Below are 15,050 nucleotides of genomic sequence, written 5' to 3'. Positions count from 1 at the left end.
CATCAAGGTAAACTAAGCTATAAACACAATCTCAATAACATGAAGCAAACGAGCTATTTCTGAATCAATTCATGTCAACATTGCTATCAATCTATCATGTAGTCAACTAGCACTGGTGTTCACTTCATAGTACTAACATGACTCTAAAATATAACAGTTCATATGATTTATTTAGCTCTAGAGCAAGCAAAACTTTAAATAATATCCATGAATTGAACACTGAGTAATTAGATCTGAAAGTTAGCTAAATCAGAACTCAGTTCTGCATGTACATTAATTCTTCAAATAATTCATTTCTGCCCATTTCAGCTCACATTCATCAGGGGTATAATTGTGTACCTGGACAAATGAAAATATAAGAAGGAAAGGAGTCAGCTACTTTGAACAGCAACAGCAGCAAACTCAACAATATATACCCCAGAACAGGCCAGGAACTACTTTTGAAGACCAGAAATACAGGCAACCCCACAGAGCAATCCAACACATACTTCAAATACACTTCTAGACCTCACAACTGAGTTTAGTCTAAACAACCCTACAATTCTGCTGGACCCCAAACCCAACTAAAATCCTAAACTAGTAATGAAACTGTAAAATTGTTTAGGATTTCTTCATATTTTTTTTGCTGTTTTGTTTTCTGAATAAACTTGGGATTAAAGTGCCAGCTGAAATTGAAAACAGGAAGAAGGGTCTTTAGTGGAGGTTTTTAAGCTTAGAGCTGAAGGCAGAAGAGGAAGAAGCCCCCTTTTCCAAGGCATTTCATGCCCTTTTATAGGCAAACCCCAAAGAGAATAGATCAGATTCTCATTTTCTATTCAGTCCCTTCCCTATTTTCAGTTTGGTCCCTCTATTCTTAACTTGCTAAACAAGTAAATGCATTACAATTATTAAAATCTACACTTGTACCCCAATCTAGAAGGCCCTAGGGTATTCCTCTACCCATACAATACCTATACTGCCCTTCCATATACCTTGGTATTACTATTCCTATCAGAACTACCCTTTTTCATACCCAGATTACCCCTGAAAGTCCCTCAAAGTTACTGAACCTAACCTCATCCTTAACAGCTATAACCAATACTCTAACCCAATCTAAAACTAACTGAGAATGATTAACTAGCACTCAGAAAACAATTAATCAACTGACCAAACCCAATTGTTCAATTATATTAATTCAATCAAAACTAAATGATATCAAACTAAACTTAAACTAACATGAACAATATTAAATGAACTAAAGCTAATTCTTAATCCGTAAACTCATAATCATTCAAACAAATATCGATTCAGAACTAATCAACCATTGGCAGAACTTAAACTAATACGAATAAATCATAAAATTTAACAGAAAAAATTAACGAAACAACAACTGTAAATAACACTTCAAACATGCGAGTAAAAGGAAGCAGTAAAACTCACAGAGGCACAAGGGACTCCGTCCAGTCAGAAACGTCTGAATCCTTTCAGATTTTTGACGCGTAACATCCCTATCCATGTGTTCTTACAAGAGAACACATGGTTAAGGATACTACGGTTCGAAATCAAAAGGATTTGGTTTTAGGGTTTGGCCAGAAATTCTTAGATCTAAGATTCGGGCCGTTTCACAGTGATTTGAAGGAAAAAAACCATGGATTAGTGTTGAGGAAGGGCCAGGGGTTGCGTGGTGTGATTTTGGACTGATTTGGATGAACTTGTCACTTGGCCGGAAAACTTCAAACTAAGATTCGACGAGTTCCGGCCTTGTTCGAGGTGAACCAGTGGGTGCAATGGACAGAGGAGAGTGAGGGGGATCTATGGTGTTAATCTCGAAGTGAACAGCGTAGGTTGTGTTCACCGCCGGCGAGGGGTTTGATGGCAACGCGGATTAGGGTTTGTTTAGGAGGGGTAGGGTAAGGACGATGAGGCAAATGGGGGTAGGGGGGAGAGTTTCGAACCCTTTTATATTAAGAACCTCGTTAGTTCTGGACCGTTGGATTGATGAGATCCAGCGGTCCTGATTTGGAGGCCACGAAACGACGTCGTTTCGATTAGAAAGGGGGTCGAACCGGGTTGGGGACTTGGGCTGGGGCTGATTTACAACGGGTTGAGACGTTTGGGCCTGAACAAATCCTCTGATTTGGCCCAAATTTGGGCCTTTTATTAAGACCCAATTTCTATTCTTATTTCCTTTTTGTTTTCTTTTCCCACTTTTACAATTTTTATAATTTTCTAATTTTTATGGAAATGTAAAACTAACGTGAAATCCTAGCTATTTCAAAAAAAGACTAATTAATTACTAAAATTGTTCAAAAGCTATTTCATGACAAGTTCATGGTAAAAATCATTAAAATGTGAAAGTGACTAATTTTTGTGATTTTCATGTTTTGCTTTTTTTTAAACAATTAACCCTTAATTGATACTAAAACCTAAGCGCAAAAAATGCATGTTTTTGTACTTTATAGAATTAACATGCGCAAATAGCATGCAACAATTATCAGAAAATGACGCCAAAATTGCAAAAAATTGTAAAAAATAAAGGAAAATTATTTTGTTTGGGATTTTGGGAATAATCATATTTTAGGGCAAAAATCACGTGCTCACAGCTACCCCTCTTTGCTCGGAAACACGAAGGGTTTTCGGGCAAAGATAAGTGAGCAAATACGAGCGATTTTTGCTCGTTTGAAAATTCCGTGTGAAGCATTTTTGAAAAGTTTGACCGCATCCTGCTTCGAAGGTTGCCTACATATCCTGGGCTGAACAGGAATCAGGTCAGTGTAGTTCGGGAATGTTTGGTAGCTGGGACTACCAGGAATTATGATTGTACTATGCTTGCTGTTGTTACTGCTGCCGTTACTGCTTGCTGACCTCCCTTATTACACCATGTCAAAGATAAAAGAAGCTAAACTAACTATGCTCTATGAATCATAAAAATCCTATCTAAATTCTTCAAACTTGCTCTTGTACTTCCTTGTTGCCTTGTTGTCTTGTTCTTTCTCGATAAAATCCATATCGCTATTCCCTTAGGCGGACTCCCAACTTCTGAAACTTGAACTGTATGTATTCCTCTGTTATATAGGCGGGCTCCTGACTTCTGAAACTTGAACTGTATGTATTCCTCTGTTATACAGGCGGGCTCCTGACTTCTGAAACTTGAACTATATGTATTCCTCTGTTATACAGGCGGGCTCCTGACTTCACAACACAAACACAACAACGGAAACTTTCTGCCCCAGTTTGAAAGCTGAGCACATGTTACTGGCTGAGATTTTAAAAACTAAAACTTGAATCATAATACCTCTATTCTCCAGGCGGATTCCCTGACCTCCGAAACTTGAATCGCATGCCTCTATTCTTCAGGCGGGCTCCTGTCTTCAAAATAAACAAAGAGATTGATTGAAAACTAAAATTGAATTATATCACCTCTGTTCTCCAGGCGGGCTCCTGATTTCGACTGCTATAAATATTTAACACCTCCATTTTCCAGGCGGGCTCCTGACTTTTGAACCTAAAATTGAAACTATGTCTCTATTCTTCAGGCGGACTCCTGATTACTAAAATTAAATTGTATGTCTCTATTCTTCAGGCGGACTCCTGATTACTAGATGAACAAAGAGATTGAAGGGAAGCTAAAAACTTGAATTGTATCACCTCCGTTCTTCAGGCGGGCCCCTGACTGCTTAAAAATCTGAATGATATGTCTCTATTTTCCAGGCGGACTCTTGATTTTAGGGTATATGAACTACGTCTTATTATCCAGGAAGGTCCTGACAACTTGCACTTATTCTAATCATGCCAACTTTGCAATCAAATTCCATTCCCCTTATGCACTTCAAGATTATCTCGTATTTAATCAAACCGCACTTTGCGATCAAACCTGATTACTGCTTGTTTCCTTCTTGGAGAATTCCTTTTCAACGGCTAACTTTTTGCCCCTGTTACAATCAAAGAAAATTTCGTCAGTTTAAAATGGTGGTTAGTTGATGGCCTTCTTGCTGACAAATCCTTCCACTGCCTTGCTTCGTGTTGATTGCCTTCCACGCACTGTCCCTGAATCGCTTGACTTTCTGACCAACTTTTAAATTTCCCAACATCCGGCGACCTAAATGTTTTATGTACATGCTGTTATTTCATTTTCTGACCTTTTGTTTAAGCTTTTGCCTTTCCCACGACATTCCCCAATCATTTCACCGATGAAACTTCCGTTAATTCCCTGTGTTCCACCTGACATCAAGTTATTTTTTGACATGCTCTGACCACGTTATTCTTTACATTTCTAGAAACCGGTAGTGAGCTTTGAAGTCCTTTCTACTTGCATTGACCAAGACTAGCACTGAAACATCTCAACTAGATAAAACCCTCAAAAGGAAATGAAATGCGATGATTTTTGAGTCAAGGATAAGAAGAATCCAAAACCAGATGGTTATTTCAAAAAGAGAAGGAAAAGAAACTTATCTGAGCGAGACAGATGGTACCAATGGTTATGACATGCATTTTGAATTGATCGGCCCGATCTGTCCATATAACCGTCTTTCAATCGCCGCACTTTGTTGCCCAGAACTTCATCACTTGTTTGAATTACCCAGACCTTAACTTTGCTTTCCTGCGGTACCTCAAAACATTTTTCTACCCACAGACCTTTTGCCATTAAAACGTTTTCCAGCTCACTTTCGCCTCAAGGTGCCCGCGAGGGTTTTCACCAATAAGACTCTCTCATTTATTTTATCTTAGCTCCCGTCGCCTTACGGTGCCCGTGAAGGTTTTCACCAATAAGACTCTCTCATTTTTACTTTCGTTCTTTCTTGCTTGGATCAGAGTGTCGCCACTGATACGAATTACCGTCACCTGCTCGACCTGGCATTTCTTAGAAATTGATCAAAAGGTCTTTCTTTGGACCATAACGTAGGCTTTTGGATTGGGTTAGAAAGAAAGGTATAAAGGCTCAAAACAATTCGAATGGGTTTGAATTACAACTTTCGGAATCCAATTTTCACAAAAAATCACAACTTCTGCCCCAGTTTCTTACTTGGGGATTTTTGGATTTCTATTTTGGTATGACTGAACCTCGGAATAAGGCTGCCTACGTACCCTTTCGAAATCAAGTCAAACGTAGTTCACTGTATTTAACTTTTGTTGTTGTGTTTTTCTTTCTTCTCTTTTCTTTCTCTTTCTTTTTCCTTTTCCTTTTCTTTCTCTTTCTTTTTCCTTTTCCTTTTCTTTCTTTTCCTTTTCCTTTGTTTTTCTCTTCTTTCTTTCTTTTGCTCTTCTTTCTTTCCTTTTCTTCTTTGCTTTTCTTTTCTTTCTTTTTCCTTTCCTTTGTTCTTTTTTTCCTTTGTTTTTGTTTTTGTATTTCTCTTCTTTCTTTTTCTTTTGGTCTTTCTCTTCTTTCTTTTATGTTCGGCACCTATGTTCCCTGATAGTGCCGTTGATTCCGAAAGAGGGGTATGAAAAATAACTAAGGCTCAAAGGGGATAACAAGGGATAATAGTGTTTGGATAGCAGGACAAAATGCCTTCATCATTTCAATCTTTAAGATATGCCAAATACAAACAGATACATTCAGAAAATAAAGAAATCATACATAATATCTCTTGACCGCATCAGAATTGATGGCCATTTCTATACATTTTCCTTCCACATCTGTCAAATACAATGCTACGTTAGACAACACTCTGGTTATTACGAATGGTCCCTACCAGTTTGGGGCAAACTTTCCTTTCTCCTCAACCCAATGAGGCAAAATCCGCCTCAGTACTAATTGCCCGACTTTGAATTTCCTTGGACGTACTTTCTTGTTGTATGCTCTTGCCATTCTTCGTTGGTACAGTTGGCCATGCTCTTGCCATTCTTCGTTGGTACAGTTGGCCATGACACACTGATGCCAATCTCTTCTCGTCAATCAAACTCAACTGCTCAAGACGGCTTTTCACCCATTCATCATCATCGATCTTAGCCTTTGCAATGATTCGCAGTGATGGGATTTCCACTTCTGCGGGTATTAATGCCTCGGTACCATATACCAAAGAATAAGGAGTTGCCCCCACCGAGGTACGGACGGTGGTGCGATATCCTAACAAAGCAAAAGGTAATTTCTCATGCCACTGTCTAGATCCTTCAACCATATTCCGGAGTATTTTCTTTATATTCTTATTGGCTGCTTCAACCGCACCATTTGCCTTGGGGCGGTACGGAGTAGAATGCCTGTGAGTAATCTTAAACTGCTCACATGTCTCCTTCATCAAATGACTATTAAGATTAGCCCCATTATCTGTGATGATTATCTTTGGAATCCCAAACCGACAGATGATATTTGAATGCACGAAGTCGACTACAACTTTCTTAGTCACAAACTTGAATGTCTTAGCTTCCACCCATTTGGTAAAATAATCTATAGCTACCAGAATAAACCTGTGCCCATTTGATGCTGCTGGATCAATTGGCCCAATAACATCCATGCCCCACGCAACAAAAGGCCATGGTGCGGACATCGTATGTAATTCTGATGGTGGAGAATGAATCAAATCTCCATGTACTTGGCATTGATGACACTTACGCACAAAACTAATACAATCCCGCTCCATCGTGAGCCAATAATAACCAGCTCGGAGAATCTTTTTTTCTAGCATATACCCACTCATATGCGGTCCACAAACTCCGGAATGTACCTCAGTCATGATAGTTGTGGCCTGCCTTGCATCTATACATCTCAACAACCCGAGATCTGGAGTTCTTTTGTACAGCACTCCTCCACTAAGGAAAAACCCGCTTGCCAATCGCCGAATAGTTCTTTTCTGATCACCAATGGCCTGTATCGGATATATTCCCATTCTAATGTACTCTTTGATATCATCGAACCACAGCTCTTCATCAATTTCCTCTTCTATCACATTACAGTAAGCATGCTGATCACGAACCTGAATCTGCAATGGATCAACATAAGCTTTATCCGGATGGTGCAACATTGACGCCAAAGTAGCCAAAGCGTCAGCAACCTCATTATGAATCCTTGGAATGTGCCTGAATTCTATGACCTGAAAACGCTGGCAAAGCTCATGCAAACACTGCCGATACGGTATAAGCTTCAAATCCCGTGTTTCCCATTCTCCTTGAATCTGGTGTACCAGTAAGTCCGAGTCACCCATGACCAAGACTTCCCATACACCCATATCCACAGCTAATCTCAATCCCAATATACACGCCTCATATTCTGCTATGTTGTTTGTACAATAGAAACGAAGCCAAGCCGTAACAGGGTAATGCTGACCTGTTTCCGAAATAAGTACCGCTCCTATTCCCACGCCTTTCATATTTGCAGCCCCATCAAAGAAAAGTTTCCATCCCGACTTCTCAGCTTGTTCTAATTCATCAATGTGCATCACCTCTTCATCAGGGAAATAGGTTTTCAAAGGCTCATAATCTTCATCGACGGGGTTCTCAGCCAAATGATCGGCTAATGCCTGTGCTTTCATGGCGGTCCATGTTACATAGATAATGTCGAACTCGGTAAGAAAGATCATCCACTTTGCAAGCCTTCCTGTGGGCATGGGTTTCTGAAAAATATACTTCAATGGGTCTAAGCGAGATATAAGGTAAGTAGTGTAAGATGACAAATAATGTTTCAACTTCTGTGCCACCCAAGTTAGGGCGCAACATGTCCTTTCCAGATGAGTATACTTAACCTTGTAAGATGTGAACTTCTTGCTGAGATAGTAGATAGCCTGCTCCTTTCTGCCCGTAGCATCGTGCTGCCCCAGTACACAGCCGAATGAACTGTCCACAACTGTCAGATATAAAATCAAAGGCCTCCCTGGTTCTGGCGGAACCAACACGGGTGGGTCTGACAAATACCCCTTTATCTTATGAAAAGCCTCCTGACATTCATCAGTCCAATTGACCGCGACATCTTTCTTCAACAACTTGAAAATTGGTTCACACGTTGCCGTGAGCTGAGCAATGAACTTGCTGATATAGTTCAATCTTCCCAATAAACTCATCACCTCGGTTTTGTTTCTTGGAGGTGGCAACTCTTGAATGTCTTTGATCTTCGACGGGTCTAATTCAATACCCCGCCGGCTGATTATAAACCCCAACAACTTCCCGGATGGCACCCCGAAAGCACACTTTGCAGGATTGAGCTTAAGAATGTACCTGCAAAGCCTTTGAAAGAACTTTCTCAAATCTCTGACATGGTCGGATTGCTGTCTAGACTTCACGATCACATCATCCACGTATACCTCGATTTCCTTATGTATCATATCATGGAAGATGGTTGTCATGGCCCTCATATAAGTTGCCCTAGCATTTTTCAAACCAAACGGCATGACCCGATAACAATATGTTCCCCACGGCGTGATAAATGCCGTCTTTTCTGCATCTTCCTTGTCCATTAGAATCTGATGATAACCCGCATAACAATCCACAAAAGAGCCAATATCATGTTTGGCACAATTGTCGATCAGTATATGGATGTTAGGCAATGGGAAATTATCTTTTGGACTTGCTTTGTTAAGGTCTCGATAATCGACGCACACCCTGGTCTTGCCATCTTTCTTCGGCACAGGCACGACATTAGCTAACCAAGTGGGATACCATGTAACCTGAATGACCTTTGCCTCAAACTGCTTGGTAATCTCTTCTTTGATCTTCACACTTATGTCCGTTTTGAACTTTCTCAACCTCTGCTTGACAGGGGGAAGTGCCAGATCAATGGGTAATTTGTGAACCACCAAATCGGTGCTCAAACCTGGCATATCATCATATGACCATGCAAAGACATCTTTGTACTCATGCAATACTTTAATTATCTCCTCCTTGAGTTGTGGCCCCGGATGAACACTTATTTTAGTTTCTCGCACATTATCTTGGTCCCCTAGATTAACTGCTTCTGTGTCGTTTAGGTTAGGTTTGGGTTTTTCTTCAAAATGACATATTTCTTTACTAATTTCCTCATAAGCTTCATCATTGTTACAATCCACCCCATCATCACACTCGATTTCTTGTATTATTACTTCCGAGCTAAATTGTCTTTTAAAACTGGGCCGAAGATTCCTCACGCATGTCATATCATTGATATCAGCATAAAAAGAACTGTACAAAAAGAAAAGAAAATGGAAAGAGAATTAGGGACGAAAAAATTTGCATTTCATTAAAGGTAAAGATAACAAGGTTTTAACTCATCCAAACGGACGAAACATAGCAACTGGATTACAAAAATCTGGAATAATCCAGGTGACAAAAGGAAAACAAAGCCCACTACCACGACTCCCTCCGAATTGGAAGAGGAGTAGCTTCCCAATTGTTGATGTTAGCATGTGGTCCGATGTACTGTATGTCTGCTCCGCTTGACCCTTCCCCGGCCTCAACCATGTTTACTTCAGCAAATACTCTCTCGAACACCTTATCCAAATTCCCCTCTGCCCCAATCAACGAACCTGACATCTTTGCCAATGACTGTTTCTTACTACCCGGCCTGACGAAGGACCTGGACAAACGTGGAATAGGTTTAGGAAGAAACCAAGCTTTCTTTTTCAATTTACGGGCTCTTCTAACATCTGCCGCTGTTGGTTTGAAACCTAATCCGAAGGTGTCCAGATTTTTGGGAAGGGATACAGGTTGAATAATGCCCTGAAGTTCAGCCCCCAGACCCTTCCCTGGCACGAACCCGTTATTCAGCATTTCTGATACTACCATGACGGTCGCAGCTGCCACCCTAGGACATGGCATGCTTTTCCCTTCGGGCACTCTACTCACCGGGATCGTGTCGAAGACTTGATAAACCCATGGTCCCTTATCATCTTCAGTTTCTATAAAGGGCACAATGGTATCATTCATGGCGCATGTGGGATCTTCCCCATGTAGCACAATTTCTTGTCTGTCCCACTCGAATTTAACCATTTGGTGCAGCATGGAAGGCACGGCTTTGGCCGCGTGAATCCATGGTCGGCCCAACAAAAGATTGTAGGATACTGCAGCATCCAACACCTGAAATTCCATAGTGAACTCGACTGGGCCGATAGTTAATTCGAGTACGATATCCCCTACTGTGTTTGTTCCCCCTCCGTCAAACCCTCGAACACAAATGCTATTTTTTCGAACTCTATCCTCATCGATCTTTAACTTGTTCAATGTGGACAACGTGCAAATATTGGCGCTTGACCCATTATCGATCAGTGCCCGGGTAACCATTGAACCTTCACATTTGACCGTCAAATAGAGAGCCTTGTTGTGTTCTGTGCCTTCCACATGCAATTCATCATCAGAAAATGCTACCCTATTCACTTCAAAGATCTTGTTGGCAATTGTCTCCAGATGGTTCACCGAAATTTTGTCGGGCACATGAGCCTCATTCAATATCTTCATCAAAGCTTGGCAATGTTCGTCAGAGTGAATCAATAATGATAACAACGAAATTTGGGCCGGTGTTTTTCTCAGTTGTTCAACAATGGAATAATCTTGTACTTTCATCTTTTTCAGAAACTCTTCTGCTTCTTCTTCCGTCACAGCTTTTTGACTGGCACTGGATTGTCTTTAGTGCACTTAGCCTTTCTCAACTCTTCGGGAGCGAAACAACGTCCCGACCGGGTTAGTCCTTGTGCTTCACAACTTTCTTCTTCAACTTCCTTTCCTTTTTATGTCACCATTACCTTGTCATATCTCCACGGTACGGCTTTGCTATCAACCACGGGCAACTGGACTACCGGTTTTATGACAACCGGCTCCACGTAAGCTCCTCTCACAACCACCACGGGTGCAGATGATGACCCTGGTACCATTAACTTGACTGGCTCTGGCTTTTTTGCAGCCACAAATGGTCCCTTTCCCATTACCAATACTGGCTTGTCTTTTATTGATTTTAACTGAACCACTGGCCTTGCACTCACTGTCTTTTCTTTGGCTTCCGTAGAACGAATCACCATAACCACTTGCGAAGGTTTTTTAGGCTCTGCCCCTTTGTGTATCAGTTCGATCATGTTGGCCTCATAATGCGCTGGTAAAGGATTTTGATTGATGTTCGGGGCTTCTGGAGCCAGTACTTCAATACGGCGATTATCAATGAGCTCTTGTATTGCGTTTTTCAACTTCCAACATCTTTCAGTATCATGCCCCGGCATCCCTGAGCAATACTCGTAGCTAACAGAGTGGTCCGGGTTTCTGGGAAGAGGGTTTGGTGCTTTGGATTCAACTGGGGTCAGCATTCCCAACTGTTTCAATCTATGGAAGAGAGCAGTGTAAGATTCTCCCAGCGGAGTAAATGTTTTTCTGTTTGGGGCCTTCTCACTTCTAAAGGCTTGGTTTGGGTGGAAGTTGGTTGCTGGTCTGTTTGCCCTGGGAGGTGGATAGGTGTTTTGTGGGGATGGATGTGTGTTTTGAGGATTCGGTGCACGCCATTGCGAGTGCACCGGGGGCTGAGTGTAGGTCTGGGCGTGGTGAATAGAAAAGCGTGGTTCCGGTGGTGAATAGTAGTGTTGTGGTGGGCCATATGGGGTATATTGGTAGCTTGGGTGGTGGGGTCTGGGTTGGTTGTAATAGAGTGGAGGGTTATTGGGCCTGGACCAAGCACTAGCTTCAATTGTAGCCACTTCTTCTTTCTTCTTCTTTCCAAGCACACCACCAGTACCGCTTTGGATGGCCTGGGTGGTTGCTTTCAACGCCGAGTAACTCAAGATTTTGTTAGATTTCAATCCTTATTCAATTATGGCTCCTATCTTTACCACTTCATTAAACGACTTTCCGACAGATCTCACTAGATGACCAAAATAGGTAGGTTCCAATGTTTGCAAGAAGTAATCTACTATCTCACTCTCCCTCATGGGAGGATCAACCCTTGCAGCTTGTTCCCTCCAGCGGAAACCAAACTCTCTAAAACTTTCCCCAGGTTTCTTTTCCAGTTTCAACAATGACAGACGATCGGGGACTATCTCGAGGTTATATTGAAAATGGCCAATGAATGCCTGTGCCAAATCATCCCATGTATACCATCGGCCGAGGTCTTGCCTCGTGTACCATTCTAGCGCTGACCCGCTCAGGCTTTGACCGAAATATGCTATCAACAATTCATCCTTTCCCCCAGCACCTCTCATTTTGCTACAGAAACCACGCAGATGGGCTACTGGGTCACCGTGCCCCTCATATAAGTCAAACTTCGGCATTTTAAACCCCGCAGGCAACTGGACATCAGGAAAAGGGAACAAATCTTTGTATGCGACGCTAACTTGGTTACCTAAACCATGCATGTTCCTGAAGGATTGCTCCAGGCTTTTGACTTTACGAATCACTTCCTCTTATTCTGTATTCTTAACCGGTTTCTCAACTTCTCCCGAGATTTCAAAATGGGGAGAATAGGTATATGGCTCAGGCGCTTTGAAAGTGGGTTCGGGAGGGTAATATTGTGTGTCGTGAGCTTGGAATAGCGGCTCACTGGATGATCTATGTAGTGGGGCTGGGGGAGGTGCCATAAAGACGGGAACCATGGGTGGTGGAGGGTTCTGTTTAGAGGGTGGAGCTGGGGGAGCGTATGAAGTGGTACCATAACCCTGGGTCTGATAGGGGAAAGCTGAAGATGCGTGGGGAGTGGTAGGCTCCTGAGCTTGAGCCAGGGGTGGGATGTAAGATGGGTTAGCAGGATATAGTGGCGCCGGATGTCCCTGAGACCATGCCCGATGCATTTCAGCCATCTGTGCTTTTAATTTCCTCATCTCCTCTTTCATAGCACCCACATCTGTTACCTCAACCTCATTCGAAGGGTCTACAATGCTGATTTCCGAATCCTGCCCTGTCATTTTTACTTGATCTTTCGACCGGGTGTTGTACGGGTGAGTTGCCAGAATTGCCAATCAACTAACCACCTGCCTGGACTCACACATTTAGACAACCACTTTGTTAGCGATTAGGTCTTAACAGATTTAACAACCGCATGTTGGCATGAATGCACTTATACAGTTATTCATTTCTATTATGCGTTTGCTCGATTGCATGCGTCATCCCGACATTTCGTTCCTTATTTCTTTTTACCCTTCTTTCGCATTTCTTCACCTTATCCCTCTCTTGTGATTCTTCTTTCTCTTTCTGTTTTTCCGCTCTTTTCTTTCTTTCTCTATTTCTCGGTTTTCCTTCTATTTTCCTTTTCTTCTTTCTATTTTTCTTACGATTATGGTCGAATCCTATGGAGATTGCCTACGTATCGTGACACCGCACGAATCAGACCAAGCGTAGTTCATGAAGATAAATGCAAAAATAAGGGTGGAAATAAAATTCTCAACTTTCATTAATAAAACAAATTCTTACAAACTCGACATCCTTCGTTTTGGAAAGAAACTAATAGACGCAACCTAAAAGCAAACCAAAGACTCTAAGCCTGCAAACATACTCAATCCAGAAAGATAACGGACATACAAAAGGCTGACTCGAAATGGTAGAAAATTACAGACACGGACTATGCATATTCTAGTGCTTCAAACTTAGGTGTCCGCGGGGCGTCGTTCGGCCTCGCCTCGGGTCTAGGATCCAAATCCCTTTCAAGCTGCTCTAATTCATTCATGGTTCGCTTAACATAGATCATCACTGCTGAGACAAAAGTAGTACGGGTCATGTCTTCACAAACCCGACATCTCCTGATAATAGCATGAGCAATGGCTCTAATCCTGTCTTTTGTTTGCTTCTTTTCTATGAGCAAGCGTCTTATCTGATCGCTGCACGTCTTTAAAGCTCGAGAGTCTTGCAGGTGTTGGTCTTGCAGCTGCTGCACTTCTACCTCCATTTGGGCCAACAAGTTGTAACAATGTCCACTTTCAATTTCAAAATCTCTAGCCTGCCTAACCGCTTTACCCTCAAGGGCAACCACTTTTCTCTTTAAATTGGCAACAATTTTCTCATGGTCCCTTTTCAACTGATTCAAGTATTGGCGACGATCCTCTGTTCTTGTAGCCCACTGTGCTTTAAGTTCTGCCATGACATTCTCAGATTTTTCTAACTCATCCCGCCATTCCCTGACTTCGTTTTCCAATCTTTTTACCAATTGTTCATCAGATCGGCTCCTCGGTTGCTTATCGATGGTTATCTTCAACTGTCGGATTTGGGTCCTAAGTGCTTCATTTTCTCGAGCCAGTTTATTCTTTTCCCCTTGATCCGCGGCAACCTGTACACTGTTCTCGAATTTCAGACTCTCAACTTGCTGCTTTAGTTTACCAATCTCAACTCGATAGCTTTCTTCCTTTGCTAACCAGTCCTACTGCTCTTGGGATGACTTGGAGAAATCTTCGAGATGAGGTATTTTCGCCGGTCTCCCACATGCCACGTCACCTTTGAACCACTCGTGATATGCTGGGGCAACTTCCCCTTTGACCCTATCTGACACGCAAGTGTTTGCCATCAAATATTGACACTCGCTCCAAATTTGGCGAACTTCTTCCTCGGGGAATCGACCGTCAGGACTGATTTCGACCACTTGGGTACTCAAATCTTCATCTCTCGGTACTACTTGATATCTACCGAGTTGCCTCAGAATCCGATATGGCGCATAGGGCTGGATGCTTTTGAGTCCCATCAACAGAAAATGCGGGCGGGCTGCTGGCATATATACGACCTCTTCGACAGGCAACCATCCAAGCACCCATTGTATCTGGCTGGCATTGAGGTTCCGAAATAGTAATGCCCAGGCCGCGACTTCTTCAAGTAGACTAGCCCCTTTGATTCTTGTGTAAAATTCACCTATACAGGTTTTCTCAACCGAACCATAACTCAATAACTGAGAGCGAGAGCACAAATGCTCAGCCATCCACATTTGTAACAACAAGTTACATCCCTCAAAAAATTTGCCCCCAGCTTTGCATGCAGTGAGAGCTTTGAAGATATCAGCCACAATCATAGGTGCTAAAGTGCTTTTCCCCATGGTTTGCAAGGTACTGACGACTCCCGCTACTTTCAAATCAATATTGTGAGCACGTGATTTTTGCCCTATGTATGAATAATTCCCAAAATTCCAACAAAATATTTTTTCTTTATTTTTACAATTCTTGTGAATTTTGGTGTCATTTTGTTTCAATTATCGGCATCTTATTTGTGCATGTTAATTCATA

At 42.0% G+C, this 15,050-nt stretch overlaps 1 pseudogene; it reads right to left on the bottom strand.

Moving 5' to 3' along the window:
• Positions 1-273: 273 nt before the first annotated feature.
• Positions 274-15,050, bottom strand: part of LOC142162993 (uncharacterized) — a 59,119-nt pseudogene continuing 44,342 nt past the window's right edge.

Source organism: Nicotiana tabacum, chromosome 1 (assembly GCF_000715075.1).
Source record: "Nicotiana tabacum cultivar K326 chromosome 1, ASM71507v2, whole genome shotgun sequence".
Classification (NCBI taxonomy): domain Eukaryota; kingdom Viridiplantae; phylum Streptophyta; class Magnoliopsida; order Solanales; family Solanaceae; genus Nicotiana; species Nicotiana tabacum.
The sequence above is the reverse complement of the archived record's forward strand: the minus strand, read 5'-3'. Positions and strand labels throughout refer to the sequence as shown.